General features: G+C 38.2%; 1 long non-coding RNA gene across 1 annotated transcript in view; it reads right to left on the bottom strand.

The window, feature by feature from the left end:
- Nucleotides 1–774: 774 nt before the first annotated feature.
- The window catches only part of LOC141378404 (uncharacterized), a 154,777-nt gene continuing 137,425 nt past the window's right edge, over nt 775–18,126 (bottom strand). The window contains exon 4 of the long non-coding RNA XR_012392969.1: nt 775–1,820. This is a non-coding gene — a long non-coding RNA (uncharacterized lncRNA). The remainder of the gene's footprint in view (nt 1,821–18,126) is intronic.

The raw sequence follows: 18,126 nt of genomic DNA, 5'->3' as shown, positions 1-18,126 counted from the left end.
TTGGGCCTATTGGTACCCTTTGCAAAGGGTGACCAAAAAGTGGTACAGTACAGTTTGCTTTTAGGCACCCTTTGACAGTGGAAACGGCTATAAAAGCGTACCGAACTGTACCATACCACTCAATGGAAATGGCCTATAGTTACTGCAAAACAAAAACTTGGGCCAATTCTAAAATTAAAACTGGCAAAATATTCCATTTTGTATTACATAGTACACTCTTAACCGATAACCTGTTTAAACAAATTAAAAATAATTAATTTAACCATCAAATAAAAAATAAATAAAAAAATTACCACAAACTACAATGCAGGGGTTCCGTGGAAGCTTAGAGGTATCTCTATCTAAGGTATCTCGGTTGGAATAGCAGTGTCTTCGACAATTACAAACATTTTGTCTTGCTGTTCTTAAAAATGGGCTAGAGGCGTCAGAACAGTGGCACAAGTTTTATCACAACCCTCCAGAGTTTGGCTCAGAAAACTACTCTGCTTAATAGATCAGTCTAAGCAAGTTGAAAGTACTGCAAGATTCTTTGGAGCCTGGTAGTTGTGGACCCTTCAAAGGTGTCATCAATCTCGATGCCTGTTTGCTCCCTCAAATGAAACCACATTCCAGTTTGCTAGAAGAGAAAAGGCCACTCCTTAAAGATCTCTTTAGTGTCATTCAGTCCTGATAATACATCTCTTCTCTGTAAAGGGAAAGTCTACAAAATCTATGTTTCAATATTCTGTGTCATTATCTTTTTTTAACATCTTCATTAGCTCTTTTTTTGTTTTTGCTCCTGCAACTGATTTGTTTCACCAGTAGGAAGCTCTGGGTTAGGGTTAATACAGCCATATGCATCTTTATGCCCTTAAGTCACACTCTCAGGGCTGCCACTTTCAGAAAACCTTCTCTTGACAGGAGGAGCTTGAAGTCTTCTGAAGTTAACCACACGAGACCTTAGCTGTTTTGCATATCCGGTGCTAAAAACCTGGCCCTAAGTCTCATCTCGAAATGATTTTAGGTAGCGAATTACTATTTGCCTTGTTATTTCTGCAATGTGCCTCTTTCCTATACTCATTATCCAGTGCCTCTCTGGTACTTGAGGGCAGTTTACTCCAGGGTATATCAAAACTGTTATGACAACTATTATTTCCCCTGGCCAAAGGGGAGCTTCTACTTTCTGATGTAGAATCTGATGCTTGACTTGGCACAATGGGTAAGGCTTGACTCGGCATATCTTCTGGATATGACAAAAGTTGAGCTGCTTGTGGGTGTGCTGTTCAGCGTCTCATGCATTCAAGTCAATTTTTCAGTCAGTAATGAATGAATCATTCCAGTGCTTGACTCCTCAAGGGTTGTAGCTTGTGATGAGGAATCATTCAACATTCCAATAGCCGAGGATGAACCGAAAAACACCGAAGCATTGTTATTAGGAAATAGAATTCACATAAAAAAGTGGCTTGAGAAATTTATAGTTTTGTTGCAATCATAAGTTGATATGCCTGAGAATTTTTACTACATGGATCAAGTGGAATGAGTAAGCGACATGAATTCTTGCATTTTCTAAGTCTCTAAAATGTGTCACACTTGCCGCTTAGACATTTTGTACAACATAGGAAACTGCTGGTCATGGATTTTTAACTTACTTACATTTAAAATGGGCAATAACTTTCCTGGTTTCATCTGGCCTTAGGACTCCTGCAAGGTCATCTGCCACCGCATATTTCAGGTCCTCAGCAGAACCAACTCCAAGGTCTTTGATCACCTCCACCACTCACTTCATAAGATCCTCTTGGCTGAATATAGTTCTATTAGGTTGCTCACCCATTCATCCATGACTGCAAAAGAGTCATAAAATTAGGTTATTGGTTAGTGTATATCGGACTGGTAACAAAAAATAACAACAAACATCAACCCTAGTCAACAAAACTGTGCTTAAAAGATATCAATTTGTCTGCCCGGGTTGTAGAAAGGCAACGGGTGGAAATCTAGTCAGTATTCTGCATGTATGCAGTGCATATCCTCATCTGCTAGTTGGACTTCATAAAGTCTGAACTGTTTGCTGTCACCAAAAGGCACGCCTCATTGTCTTGCTTGATCAAAACAAGCTCATCGCCTTCACGTTTAGGCAGAGAAAATATCCATTTTTAAAAAGGGTTCCTTTGAAGTTTACCTCGCTGCATAAAGAATGCGGTTCTGTAACCATGTATGCATTACACACTGCATCTCTATACAGCTGAGCATGCTATGGAGTTGTGTTTGTCGCCCTCAGCACTGGTGGAAAAAAGGAGTTTGAGCTAAGGGTTGCTTGGAGGAGTTGGTGTTGGATTGCGAGAGACTAGCATACATTCTTAAAGTTCTGTGCACTGCAAATTTTAGATAGATTTAACTACCTAAGAGTTAAAATTAACACTTCCTCAGAGTTTATTTAGTCCACCACCACTATAAAAGCATTGGAATAACATTTTTGAAAAGGTTAACATAATCAACACTCAGAGAGTGTTAATTAGAAAACTCTTATAGTGTTAAATATTAACACCACAAAAGATCATATGAACACCACTCAGGTGTTGTGTTAACACTCTTAGGTCAAATTTTCAACACTGCACCAGTGTTCATTTGAAATATTTTACATTTGTACTTACATTATCCCCTGCCGTGAATTCTATAATTACAATGTACCATTTCAGTTCACCTCTCATGTGAATACATTTTATTTTTTCTGTAACAGGGTTTTACATGGCACTTGAAACGCTCTATACAATGATCTTGTACAAAAAAATCTCCAAACAAAACATTAAACAATGATGCAATGCAGCAGTCTGGTACAACATCAGCACCATAAGCCATTTGGATATCAAAGAATCTCAAGTCATGAGGCATAACAACTGAAGCGTTATGCATGTTTTTAGTAACTTCAAATGCATGTAAATGTTACACAAATGCAGTCTCCATTTCCAAAAAAATAAACTTCCATCCTCAGAAATATACAAACAACACTGGCAATTCTTTAACAACATATGTGCAAACAACAAGACCTGTGTGAAACTCAATGTCTTCATGTTTAATCCAACTTGTGATATTTACTTCACTTAACATATTAATCTGAAAATGTTCTGCAATTAAATTACCATTGTCAACATCGGTCAGTTTCTTCGACTTAAAAGGCCCAGATTCAATGCCTTTTGTAAAGAGCGACTCCCAATAGTATGCGACAGCTATCTGGTGTTTCATTGCAAGGGTCTTGGTTAAGTTTTTGAAATTTTTCAAACTGGACTTAAACTTTTTTGAGTAACTCTGTACGACCAGGAGGCAAATCTGCTGCCAACACTGAGAGGGTTATTTTAGCTTTGTCTAACTCTAGAATTTAACATTTTACTCTGAATTACCTCAACGTTCGAAATTTAACACTGATGAATTGGCTGTGTGTCCTCCTCACACACTTCTTGAAGTAGGTGTGACAAACATCATTGTCCATAGCTGTATAAAAGGGCCAAGTTTGAGGATCGGTGAGGCGTAATGGAGAAGATAGTGGTGCTTGGGTTTGAAAAGATCAAACCACAGCGAAGTTGAGGTAAGCAATCTGGCCAGTGGTGATTGCAAAGGTACAAACATCTTGTCTTGCTGTTCTTTAAAATGGGCTATAAGCATCAGAACATTGGCACAAATTTTATCACAACCCTCCATAGTTTGGCTCAGAATAATGCTTGATGGATCAGTCTGAACAAATTGAAAGTACCACAAGATACTTTGGAACTTGGTAGCTGTGGACTCCCTGCTGAAAAATCCAGCCTAAACCAGCCTAGGCTGGTTGGCTGGTTTTAGCTGGTCGAACAGGCTGGTTTTACAGGGGTTTTGGCCATTTCCAGTCTGGATTCCAGCCATTTTCAGTCTGGTCTTAGCTGGTCAGGCTGGAAGATGACCAGCTAAATCCAGCTAAAACCAGCTTGACCAGCCTGGATTAAGCTGGACAAAGCTGGTTTTGGCTGGGCACCCAGCCTGGCTAAGCTGGTCAAGGTGGTTTTAGCTGGTCATCTCCCAGCCTGACCAGCTAAGACAAGGCTGGAAATGGCTGGAAACCAGCCTGGAAATGGCCAAAACCCCTCTAAAACCAGCCAGGTCGACCAGCTAAAACCAGCCAACCAGCCTAGGCTGGTTTAAGCTGGTATTTTCAGCAGGGCTCTTCAAAGGTGGCATCAATCTCAATGCATGTTAGCTCCCTGAGATAAAACCTCTTTTCAGTTTCCTGGAAGAGGAAAAGCCACTCCTTTAAGATCTTTGGTCCTGATGATATATCTGTTAAGGCGGGGGATGACACTCACAACAGAAGGTAAGATCCACAATGCAGGTTTATTCGTGTCAGGCAAGCAATGGTCAAATCGGGTGCAAACGGGTATAAACAATCAGTCCAGAATCGTAGTCGTATAACAGGCAATAGGTCAAAAGGCAGGCGGCAAACAGGGAGAACAGGAATACAAGACTAAGGTATAAACACGGGAAACCAAGACAGGGAAACCGCGTTGTAGTGTTATCACAGGATAAACAAGACTCGGCCCACTGAAAGGGTGAATGAGTGGCTTATGTAGTGAATGCAATCAGTCTCTGACAAGGCTCAGGTGGTGAGAATGTAATCAGTCTAGATGAGTGAGCATGTGTGAGTGTGACCGGAGAGCATGTATGAATATGTAGTCCAGGAGAAGGCGGAAGTGTAGTCCATAGTTATTGTGTGGGAACCAGCGATCTCTGGAGAGCGATCGCTGGTTATGTGACAATATCTCTCAAACATAAATTTTAAAACTGGAAACTTCCGCACATCGCGGTCATTCTGCTTATACTGAATCTTTTGGTTTTGGACATACAGAAAGTGTCTCATCTGCCGCAGAATTGTTATAAACACTCAGAACATCACACAGTGTCTGCAGAAGCTGTTTTTGAAGGAGACCAGCAGAAATTATTAAAGTGCTTGCCCTGGCTCAGTTCCGCTTGTCACCAAAGTACAATACGTGACACACACACACACACACACACACACACACACACACACACGACTGAACGTTACGTTATTGTTGCTACTGTAGGTGTAAAGTCACGAAAACAAAGCCAACATGGAAAGACTACCGCACATCCCGGTCGATTTGCTTTTACTGAATCTTTTAGTTTTGGACATACAGAAAGCTACCCACATCCATCTGCTGCAAAAATATTATTGACATTCAAAACATCACACAGTGTCTACAGAAGCTGTTTTTGGAGGAGACAAGCAGACATCACTGTGTTTGCCCTGGCTCAGCTCAGCGTGTCACCAAGGTACGTAACAAGACACACACACGAACAAACGATTGGTATGAAAACGATAGTTTGTTGTACAGTTGGCAGTTCACTATGGTTCACTTCAGTTAATTGGTACGATTGCATTCACATCTGAAGTGAACCGTACCAGGGTTCGCATGAACCGTACCCCAGACCACCTCTTTCAGGCGGACTCGGGTACGGTTCACGGGTCCGCACCCGGGTTCAGAAGATGCATTCACACTAGCTAAACGTACCGTACTATGACGTCAAACGAACTCTGGAGCGGACCAAAAGTGCTAGTGTAAAAGCACCCTGAGTATCACTGTTTGGCGTGGCTCAGTCGTGCTTGTCATCAAGTTACGAAACGTAACACACAAATGTACGAACATTATGAAAGTAATAGTTTTTGTACAGTTGGCGGTTTACTTCCGTTATTTGAACCGTACCAGAGTTTGCATAAACCGTACCCATGACCACCTCTTTCAGGCGGACTCGGGTACCGTTCACGGGTGCGCACCCGAGTTCACAAGATGCGTTCACACTAGCTAAATGTACCATACTATGACGTCAAACGAACCCGGGTGCGGACCAAAAGTGCTAGTGTGAAAGCACCCTGAGACTTTAGGGTGCTTTCACATCTGTAGTTCACTTCATTTGGTCCGCACCAAGGGTAATAAATGATACATTGTTGCATCTTCTACCGTCATTGGGTCGTTTTCACACCACACTGCTGGCTTTGGTCCGAACCAGTTGAAACAACCCAAAATGCAGTCATCTGACAAAATCCACATCTCTCATTGGCCAGATGTTGTTGAACATATTTCCTAAACTGCTTATTGATTGGTCAGAATTCATGTGCGGGAAAATGCCAATGAACTCCCGCAGGTAAACAAAACCGGCAGACACAAAATGTCGCTTTTTATTATTGGAGGGACGACTGCGCTGACTGATTGCATGCCTGCTTTAGACAAACTATACATTTCGAGAATGAAGCGTGGCCGCGGCTGGAAAACAATGTTTAATGCATCACTCGTCACTTTAGGAAGAGGCGTGAATTAATTTAGCTACACTGCGACATGGTCATCTTGTGGAAATATTATCAACGATCCATCAAGTAATGTTTTCCCCTCTCTCTCTCTCTCTGTTGGTAAAGTGCTGTCAACAAATATTTTTCCTCCATATCCCATAATGCACAGGGCATCAGCCTACGGCAGCTGAATTGATCAAAAAGGCGCAGTACTTTTTGCGGTTGGACCTGTTTTAGTACGGATCATATTCTCACCACAAACGAACCGCTCCAGGGTTCGTTTGAAAGCGTACCGAGACCACCTCTTCAAGCAGGTCTCAGTACGCTTATTTGGTCCGCTTTTGGTGCGCACTCGAGTACGATTGCTGCATTCTCACCTGCCCAAACGAACCGTACCAAAAGGGGAAACGAACTCTGGTGCGATTCAATCGAACTAAATAAGGCAGGTGTGAAAACACCCTTAGAATAGATTTTAAAGTGTCTTGTATTAGATATGTATTGTGCATTACAGTCTCTTCTATTTTTATTGGTGCCCAAATAAACATTTTGTGGTTGCACATACGCAAAGTTCTTCTGAAAACCAGCACAAATGGAGCACAAACGAATGAGAGTTTTTTTTGATAAATTTGGAGCATGTCAGCTAGGGGGCTGGTGACGTCGTCGTTCATAATTCAGAGTGCTAGAAGAGCAATCTACATCTAATTTAAAGAAACACATTGAGGTAAGTTTTGAGTACTTTCCAATATGTTAAATGATACAATAAATGTAAACCTCTAGTGGCTTAATGCAGCACAGATGCTTTATAAATGCTGCAAATGTACAGTGTGGGAGCACTTTCAAGATGCAAAATCATTAACTTTACTTACACGCAACAAACAAAGTACTGTTTAAAAACACTGATGACTATGACTACTGTTTTATTGCAATGTTCAAATTGCCATAATATTGTTACTGCACTTAGGAATGTAACGTTTTCAAATATATACACAACTGCATGTATTCTATCACTGTTGTGTGAGTTTGTTTTGCGTGCCAACTGCTGGAGACTTGCAGCTTTTGTTAGTCAGGGTTCAAAGTTCGTAACTTATCGCCACAGCTAGGTTTTACACAGTTTTATATAAGATATAATGTACAGTTTAGGGCAAAGTGATTAGCCCTCTTGTGATTTTTATTTATTATTATTATTTTAAATATATATTTGCTAAGTGATGTTTTAGAGCAAGTAAACTTTGACACTAATGTCATATTTTTTTGGTTAGAATAAATGTAGTTTTAAAAATGTCTATAGATTTTTTTTTGTTATTATCTACAGAACAAATCACTGTTATCCGATAACTTGCCTTGTTAACCTAATTACCTAAGTTAAGTCTTGAAATGGCACTTTAAGCTGAATACTAGTAATTTTCAAAATAACTAGTGAAATAAAATGTATAGTCCTCATGGCAAAGAAAAAATAAATAAGTTATTAGAAATGATTTATTAATACTAGGGGTGTAACAATACCCTTTGCTCACGACAGTGGCGCCTGCTGCTAGAGGTCTGCATTTCCGAATAAAGTGCAGGAGCGGTCGGTAACGGGCTGTCTAGCAATATCGCTCCCGACTCCCGAGCGAGCACGCGTACGTATGTGTAAATGAAGTAGCGCGATTCTGTGTTTAGCTCGTTTGTTGCTGTGTTTGTATGTGTGTATGTGTGTGCACGCGTGAATGAGGTGTGTGTGTGTGTGTGCGAGAATGAGAGAGAGCTTTGCCTGTGTGTGTGCTTGGTGCTTATGTGTGTGTGTGTGTTAGTGCGCGCGCAAATGAGAGATAGAGAGAGCTTTGCCTGTGAGTGTGCTTGGTGCTTATGTGTGTGTGTGTTAGTGCGCGCACACGAATGAGAGAGAGAGAGCTTTGTGTGTGTGTGTTTATACAGAAAGCTTGTTATAGGCTGTCTGGACTCTGTATAGCTGGGTGGTTTTCGGTTTTGTTCTCCCCCCGCTCTTTAGCGGGATTGGGCGCAGCGGGTGGAAAACGAGGCGGGTCGGGCAGCGGGATGCTTTAATATAAGCGGGAGCGGTCGGGTTCGGACTAAAACCTGGCAGGCGGGAGCGGGATTCAAAATTTAGTCCCGCGCAGATCTCTACCTGCTGCCGTACGGCTGTACGCACTGTGCATACCTACCATGAGAGGGCGGGAATTATTGCCGCTTTTAATTTATTTACTTGTCACATCATTTAAATTGATTATTAAACAGTATACACTACAGCTGCCTGCTTTTCCACTATCGTGCCAAATTGTTTTAAGAACACTTCGGTAAGGTTACGGTTGTTTCTCTACTGACCCTGGAACGGCGTGTCACGATTACAATCCGTTTTCCGCCTGGAATTCCATGCACAAAGACAACCGTACGTGCTGAACTGAGCTGAAAGATTCTCTGTGTTGACATCGCGGCTCTGTTGCCAAGCTACCACAGCTGGCTCAGCGGAAGCACACTGGTTATCAAACATCCACAATTGAATTTAATATATATATATATATATATATATATATATATATATATATATATATATATATATATATATATATAAATTATACAGGTCTAAACCATACAGTTTTGAAAAGGGTTTTAAAACCATAGAGCAGTTTCTGGCAGAGAATCACTGGCCCACCACACTCTTACAAGCATAGCCTATTTTGTTTATTGAAAGTTATTATATCATTGACTTCGATAACCATGTGTAATAAAAATTACTAACCCGTCGTCTAAAACCTTAAAATAATACTGTGCATCGAATAAAGACACGCTTAACATCATCGATATCTACAATCCACAACATCCTAAATATATCCATGAAACACGAACTTGCAGACTCTTTGAACAGCGAGGAAATAATTGCATTCAGTCAAGCCAGACAGCTTGTAGCTGTCCAAGGTAGGCCTACTGTTGTAAAATTGAGTTAACTTGTAGACTACATATGCACCAATAAACAAGTCAAATTAATGAACAAATAAAATAAATACGGATTCTTAAATGTCTCTATTGTTTTTACAAAAAAAAATGTTTTATAAAAATAAAATGAGCAGTTTTCACAATTTTTTTTATGTTTCAGTTAAATATAAGTTGGACATTTATGGGGCCATGTAACATGTTTATTTATATATTTATTTTTTGTTCTCTGTGATCTTCAATACATACTGGGTAGCTACGCAAAATATTTTCTAAAATGTCATGCAGGAATTTGTCTATAGCTTTAATTATGAAGACAATAAAATATTGAAAATATCAAAAATAAAATGATAAAAATACAAAGATAAAAAGAGCAGAATTTTGCTAAATTATTAAAAAATATTCATTTTATTTTACTTGATGCATTCGTTATTTAATGTTTGAAAACTGAAATATTAGCCATCGGAAGGGGGCAGGCTGTGATGGATTTGTGCATACCTTGGAATAAAGTCCTGCAGGCGCCCCTGGCTCACGACACAGTGTGTATCACAATATAATGTTGACGATACGATATGTATCACGATATTAGGAATAAAAATTGAAAATTGAATACAAATAAAATATTGATTTCAAAAATTACCAAGTTAATAATTTTCAATATTTTTGTTTGTTTAAACAAAGATTGTAGATATGTTTGATAGAGTGTCATCGTGTATTTTGGTTTAAATTGCCTCAGGAAAAATATAACACCGGCAGTTCATATAACCCCAGTGGGCCAGGAGGCACTGGCAGTTCATTTAACCTCAGTGGGTCAGGAGCCTTTGGTTCAGGAGGCACTGAGAAGTCGCACGGCTCTAGGAAGCACACGGCTCTGGCGGCCATTCGTGGGACTCAGGTGGCAGCTCTAGCCATACATGGGACTCAGGTGGCGGCTCTGGCCATACGTGGGACTAAGGTGGTGGCTGTGGCCATACGTGGGACTCAGGTGGTGGCTTTGGCCATACATGGGACTAAGGTGGTGGCTTTGGCCATACGTGGGACTCAGGTGGCGGCTCAGGCCAAACGTGGGAATAAGGTGGTGGCTTTGGCCATAGGTGGGACTCAGGTGGCAGCTCTGGCCATACGTGGGACTCAGGTGGTGCCTCTGGCCATACGTGGGACTCAGGTGGTGGCTTTGGTCATACATGGGACTAAGGTGGTGGCTTTGGCCATACGTGGGACTCAGGTGGCGGCTCAGGCCAAACGTGGGAATAAGGTGGTGGCTTTGGCCATACGTGGGACTCAGGTGGCGGCTCTGGCCATAGGTGGGACTCAGGTGGTGCCTCTGGCCATGCGTGGGACTCGGGTGGCAGCTCTGTCCATACGTGGGACTCGGGTGGCGGCTTTGGTCATGCGTGGAACTCAGGAGGATCTGGCAGCTCTGGAGGATCTGGCATTGAGGGAGGATCTGACAGCGTAGGAGGATTTAGCTCTGGTGACAACGGAGGATCTGGCAGCTCTGGTGGTGGCAGCTCTGGTAGTAACAGCAGCTCTAGCAACTCGGGTGGTGTTAGCCATTTTTGTAGCTTAGGTAATGGTGATTCAGGAACAGGAACTACAACAGGAACAGAATTGGGGCATAAAACCATCTTCTGATTGGCACTCACCATATTATGAGTTAGCCGACTGGAGGCGGCCGTCTTGTGCCATGACTGTGTGGTGGTGGACTGATGAACTGGTGACAGGAGTATGGGTGATGCCAGTATAATATGTTGATGTTCTTCATTTTGTCAGAAACTCCACTTTTCCAATGGTCCAACCCAATTTTCAATAGACAAAATCATGCACAGCCCTACATTTGTTTCTAGTTTCAATTGGATATACAGTTGAAGTCAGAATTATTAGCCCCCCTTTGAATTTTTGTTGCTTTTTTTTATATTTCCCATATTATATTTAAGAAAGCAAGGACATTTTCACAGCATGTCTGATAATGTTTTTTCTTCTGGAGAAACTCTTATTTGTTTTATTTCGGCTAAAATAAAAGCAGTTATTATTTTTTTAAACACCATTTTAAGGACAAAATTATTAGCCCCTTAAAGCTAACTTTTTTTTTTGATAGTCTACAGAACAAACCATCGTTATACAATAACTTGCCTAATAAACCTAACCTGCCTAGTTAACCTAATTAACCTAGTGAAGCCTTTAAAAGTCACTTTAAACTGTATAAAAGAGTCTTCAAAAATATCTAGTAAAATATTATTTACTGTCATCATGGCAAAGATAAAACAAATCAGTTATTAGAGATGAGTTATTAAAACTATTATGTTTAAAAATGTGTTAAAGAAATCTACTCTCTGTTGAACAGAAATAGGGGGAAAAATAAACTGGGGTTCTAATAATTCAGAGGGGCTAATAATTCTGACTTCAACTGTATGTCGCAAGACAAGCACACACATTCAAATATCAGGGAATTGTTGGGAGAAACACAGGAAGACAATGAGGCTATTGTGAGGAAAAAGACAAGTGTCACATGGAGAACAGGAAGTTAAATACTCAGATTGATTAACATGATTATGAAACACACGGGGAATTCATAAACAATAATTATCCCAGGAAAGGGGGAAAAAAGAGGAATCATATTACATTACATTACACACACACACACACACAAACACACACAAACACACTAGCATTATAATAATTATAGTTTCGACAGTGAAACGGTCTAAAAAACATGTAGATGACAGTTGACAATATACCTTGGGGCTAACAGTTTTATGATTGAGAGTTCCACTCTGCCTCCCGGGCACAACCAGAGGGAGCCCTCAGTAGAAATTTGACATTCTCCTATTCATTCATTTTCTTGTCGGCTTAGTCCCTTTATTAATCCGGGGTCGCCACAGCGGAATGAACCGCCAACTTATCCAGCAAGTTTTTACGCAGCGGATGCCCTTCCAGCCGCAACCCATCTCTGAGAAACATTCTCCTACCCGAACTACAATTCACAGAAGCATTTTTGCCTGTTTTATTTTCTTATTGTGCCTTTGACTGTTTGCTGCCTGTCTAGAACCTTGCTTTCTCCTCGTTTTGATCCCTGCTACATCCCCTAACTCATCCCTTTTTCCACAATTGTGATTGGACTGCAAGCTGCCTGTCTTTTTTACCTTTTGCCAGCTCTCTAACTCTGTTTAACAAAGGCTGCAAAGGAATCCTCATCTGATACAGATAAGACTGGGTGGTGCTCTGTCATTGTCACCTTTGGAATCACTTCTGTTAAAGCTTGATAAGATATAAGAGTCTTCACCTGCAGAGATTTGGAAGCTTCCATCAATTGCTTTACAGTGATGTTTGATTTGTTAATATTAGATAATACCTTTATTTATTTTCGTTAAAGTTACTAACATGAAATTGTTTAAATCAGTTGACTAACCAATTTTAACAAAACACTTCTGAATGTACTAAAATGAATAAGTGCTCTTAAATAACAACAAATTAAGTGTTATAACATCGATTCTTGTTTACAAATTTTTCATGGTTGTATTATGTTTATCTGTGAAATGGCAATTTTAAAATGAAATTGGGAATTGGCAAAAAAAAGGTGTTAAAAAAAAACTAATTATTAAAGGGCACCTAAGCTGTTTGGACAGAACTGTGTGTAGTGTGTCCACAGTCATATTGGGGTGATATAAACACAATGGGCCCTATCATACACCCGGCGCAGTGTGGCGCAAGGCGTGACGCAGTGGTCTTTTGGTAGTTTCAGCTTGGCGCAAGAGTCGTTTTGAGGCGTTGCGCTACGCTGTTTAAATAGCAAATGCATTAGCGCTCATTTGTGCGCCCATAGGCATTCTGGTCTAAAAAGGAAGGTGTTCTGAGGCGGACCGCTGGTGCGTCGCTATTTTGAGAAACTATAATAGATTTTTCATTAGACCAAAACTAACCCGGTCTAAACTCCGGCGCAGAGTTGCACCTCGCTTACACACTGCTTAATACGCACAAGAGAGCAATAGGCAAATATCTTTACATATGAAAAAAATTAAATATTAAGGATATATATAGGATATAATAAGAATAGATATAGAATATAAATATAAAGGATTAAAATATTACAAAACATATTATTTTCTAGCCTACATAAATATGAAAAAATCACCGTTTTTATGTCTTCATCTCGGGAGGCTTTTTCAGTTCATTCATAACAATTTGCTTTTGTATAATGTTATTATTATTATTAACAGTATTATTTATTATATCCATATTTATATTTGTTTTATTAAAAACAAGCTTAAATTTGCCCACCTGTCAGGTTTTAGATCATATGGGGCAAAGCATGTGTTTTAGGATATAACTTAGGTTTTTGAGCACATTTTGCAATTAATATTCATTTATTCGTTTGCTGGAAATTAGAACTGAATTTAGAAATAGTTTTGAAGCGAATATTTGCGCTTAACAAACAAAAGTAATTATTTATAGACTAATTGATGTCTGTGCGTAAAGCTTTCCCTATCCAAAAGTGAATGTAAAAGTAGATCCATTATCTCTCATTCTCACGCAGTAGATGCTCTGTTTAACAGTTTTCTGTTAAAATAAAACTGTTAACTGTTAACTGTTTGCTTATGAAATGCTCATTTTTTCCACTTAGACTTACTTTGCGTCCTGTAAATAGCGAATGCGCTCTTGGCGCGACGCAGCTGACTCTTAAAGGGAATGGGAGATGAGACTCTGATTAGTTTATTCTTAAAACACACCTATAACTCATAAAGAAAATAAACTCAACCCTTTTAGACCATGCGCTGAAGCGCAAGGCAGATTTCCCGTCCTTAAATTAGCAAAAACGCGTCCTGACACGCCCTGAAAGCATTCGCGCCCTGCGTTTTGCGCTTTGCGCATGGACCTTCAAAATAGAGCCCAATAAGTCTCTTTTTTAAATGTTCTGATGTTAAAGTAGGATCCAAATCCCTCCCATTTTCAGGCTGACCGCAACTTGACGTAGGAGTGCAGTTTCCCCACCCACCGAATTGATTGACAGCCGCGTATTAACATGTCTCCGTAGTAATGCGTATAATCATATCCACAAGACAAGGTATGCGCAAAGCAACCGGGAATAAAAGATGAATTCAGCTCGCTAGAATCATCAAATGTGTCCAAGAATGAGTTTTACAAGTTTAAAACGTTTTTAAAACGGTGCATGTTTGTAATACAGACAGTAAAATTGCTACGTAATTAATCACCATAGCCGCATAGCGTCAATACAATTATGAAAGAAGACACTTCAATCCAGGTTGTGGACTTAAATCAGCTTTATTTTGCACATTAACATAATAGATGTCTATACAGCAGCGGATATTTACGTGTACCGTCACGTTTGCCATGCAAAGCTAACACGTATGTGTGTGTGTGCACATGCACGCAAGCGTTCTTTATAACGACTCATTGCTTCAGAAAGGCTTAAATTAACTCCAAAACAAATATATCAAATAACCCTTGTGAAGTTCTTACTGTAGTAAGAGAGATCTGCTTTATTCTTATCTGTCACTGAGCTGTTTGTCTACGTGAAGGATATGGCTGTGACAAGCATGTGGGAATGGTGGGCGGGGAAAACCAACTCATTAGCATTAAAGGCAAAGGCGACAAAAACAGCTAAAATTTTAAAACAGCACCCATTTCCTGGATTTAAAAAGGTATAATAACTAATCTAATTGAGCTAAAACTTTACAGACACATTCTGGAGACACACAAGATTTATATTAAATCTTGAAAAATGGTCAAAATCTGTGCCCTTTAAAGGCTCATGATATTTTTTTCTCACCTGCTACAGATGGGTGGTTGCTAATGTTGCCATCAGTAGTCTTTCCTTCAAACGCCACTGCGCGCTCACTGCATGTCAGGATTGTCTTCTGAGGCGCATTCATTTAGGAAAGATTGATGCAGCTGCAGCAAAGGAAGTTTTTACTGTTGATATTTGGCGCCAGTTAATCAGGAAGGGACAATTTTGGTCACTATGACTTGTTGGATGGAAACGCTGCTTCATTTGCACAACTTTTATGCGATAATCCAGTTTTGCGCATAAAGTTCATTCGCATTTTTGGATGGAAACACAGCTAATGATTTGTGTAACGGGGTTGAGGGGTTACTGATGTATGGAACTAATCATGAATTTACTTAGAAAAAGAGGAATATTGGAAAAAAGCACATACATTTATAAAAATAAGCACATATATGATTTTATTTTAGCCTGATCTCACGAGAAAACGTTAGTATTTTACGTTTTGTCAGTTTAGTGGCTTATTCGTACGAATTCAGTCATATTAAAATGTGAGATTTTAAAAAGGAGGCCCAGCCCCACCCCTAAACCCAACCGTCATTGGGTGATGAGCTTATGCTAAATTTTATGAGTTAGATCGTACAAAATGATACAATTTAGCCACTAAACAAAAAGTTACGAATTGCTGTGAAATTGCGTTGGATTTTTTTCATATCCCAAGTAAAGTTTAATGTTTTGTTTCTTTTTAATTTACTTTAAAAAAATCCTCGTAACAATTTGCTCAAACAAATTTCAAGTAAATGTTACTATATTATACCAGGTACGATTAACTTATCAACATCATGTACAATTTACTTAATGTTTAACCTAACCTGAATTAAATGAAAGTTAATTGATTATTTTTAATTTTGAGTCTTAATATTATTTTAATTAATCAATTCGTATCAAGTTCTTGTTTTAGCTAAAGGAACAGTGCTTTTAACAATTTAAATAAATCCTAGTAGTTACATAGTAATACATTTGGTGTAACGTATTTAATTATCACACACATTTCCACTAATTTAAAATGTGTTATTTCACTTTAATTTATTTAAAACAAATTGAACCCAAGAGCATATTTACTTTAACAATGCTTACTGATCTCAGAGGTAATGTTAACACAGCTATGGCTCTGAGTGAAGCATCAAGCATTAATGCTGATAAAAAATGCCAAGACCCAAAGCATGAGTCCTCTTCTGCAAGATGGTAACCTCAAAACTTAAAAACGTACTACAAACTCTTCTTAATCTTTAATCTAATGACTATTAAACTCAAATAACTCTCTCACAAATTTAAACACCAAGAATAATTAAGAAATAATTTTAATAAAAAATTTTTTCCTCCTAAATCAATCCCTTGTAAAAGCATGCTGAGAACTACACAGACATATCCATAATTAAACTTTAATTAATATAACTAGGTTTACAACGATAAGAAAATATTAAAAGTAAATGAATATTAATGTTTTAACCTTTTCAACCATTTATTACATCAAGTAAATGTGCAAACATTAAATATTTACTTAGAAAATTCTAGTTATCTTTGACACTTAATATTACAATTTAAAAATGATGAGAGTAAATTTATTATATTTTAATACATCAAAAAGTCATTTTTTCAGTGCATGATGGACATGGCAAAATAGCCGGTGTCAACTGAACTGTGTCAACACAACTTTTAATATAAAAATAGAATAATATTAAAATGTATTGCATCTTTTTAAGCCTTATTGACAGAGTCATTTCAATTAATATAGAAAGCTTTTAAAACAGATTTGGTGACCCAATACATAAAATACAATTAAAGGAGGTAGATTGTACTGGTTTCATGGATTGTGTCAATGCAACTTTTAATAAAAAAATAAATGTATTGCATCTTTTTAAGCCTTATTGACAGAGTCATTTCAATTAATACAGAAAGCTTTTAAAACAGATTTTGGTGACCCAATACATAAAATACAATTAAAGGAGGTAGATTGTACTAGTTTCATGGATTGACTTATGTCTGCTAGACCCATATGAAAAAATATTGTATATAGTATAGTACACTGTAAATGGATGCAACAGCATACTGCTGAAATATATAGAATAAACTACGAGATAATTATGTGTATGGTATTTTCTATATTACTATGTTATAACACTATTGTTGTATTTCTATCTATCTATCTATCTATCTATCTATCTATCTATCTATCTATCTATCTATCTATCTATCTATCTATCTATCTATCTATCTATCTATCTATCTATCTATCTATCTACACTGTAAAAAATAAGAAGTTTAGTTGACTTAAAATTTTAAAGCAACTGGCTGCAATGAAATTTTGAGTTTGTTAAGCTTCAGTGGTTATAGTTGTGCAAAATAATTTTTAAAGTTGACTGAAATGGCTGGTTTAAGTCAAGTATACTTTAGTGAAGAATTTGGCACAACTTCAACCACCGAAGCTTAATAATGCTTAAATAAGCTTAAATACTGTGAACATGTCCTTGCTCTTTTAAACATAATTTGGGAAATATCAAAAAAGAAAAAAAAAATCAAAGGGGGGCTAATAATTTTATCTATCTATCTATCTATCTATCTATCTATCTATCTATCTATCTGTCTGTCTGTCTGTCTGTCTGTCTGTCTGTCTGTCTGTCTGTCTGTCTGTCTGTCTGTCTGTCTGTCTGTCCATCTATCATCTACAAATTGCCGTGAGATTGTGTTGGAATCATTAGCCCTTCTGAATTATTAGCCCCACTTATTTTTCCCCACATTTTTGTTTAACAGAGAGATTTTTTCAACACATTTCTAAACATATTATTTTTAATAACTCATTTCTAATAACTGATTTATTTGATCTTTGCCACATTGACAGTAAATAGAATTTGACTAGATAATTTTCAAGACACTTCTATACAGCTTAAAGTGACATTTAAAGGCTAAACTAGGTTAATTAAGTTAACTAGGCAGGTAAGGTAATTATAGGCAAGTTATTGTATAAAATGGTTTGTTCTGTAGACTATAAAAAATATATAGCTTAAAAGGAATAATAATTTGGATTTTAAAATGTTTTTTTAAATTATTTATAAATACATTTATTCCAACCAAAATAAAATAAGACTTTCTCCAG

The sequence above is a fragment of the Danio rerio genome, chromosome 17 (genome assembly GCF_049306965.1).
Source record: "Danio rerio strain Tuebingen ecotype United States chromosome 17, GRCz12tu, whole genome shotgun sequence".
Classification (NCBI taxonomy): domain Eukaryota; kingdom Metazoa; phylum Chordata; class Actinopteri; order Cypriniformes; family Danionidae; genus Danio; species Danio rerio.
This window is presented reverse-complemented; position numbering and strand designations above follow the sequence as displayed.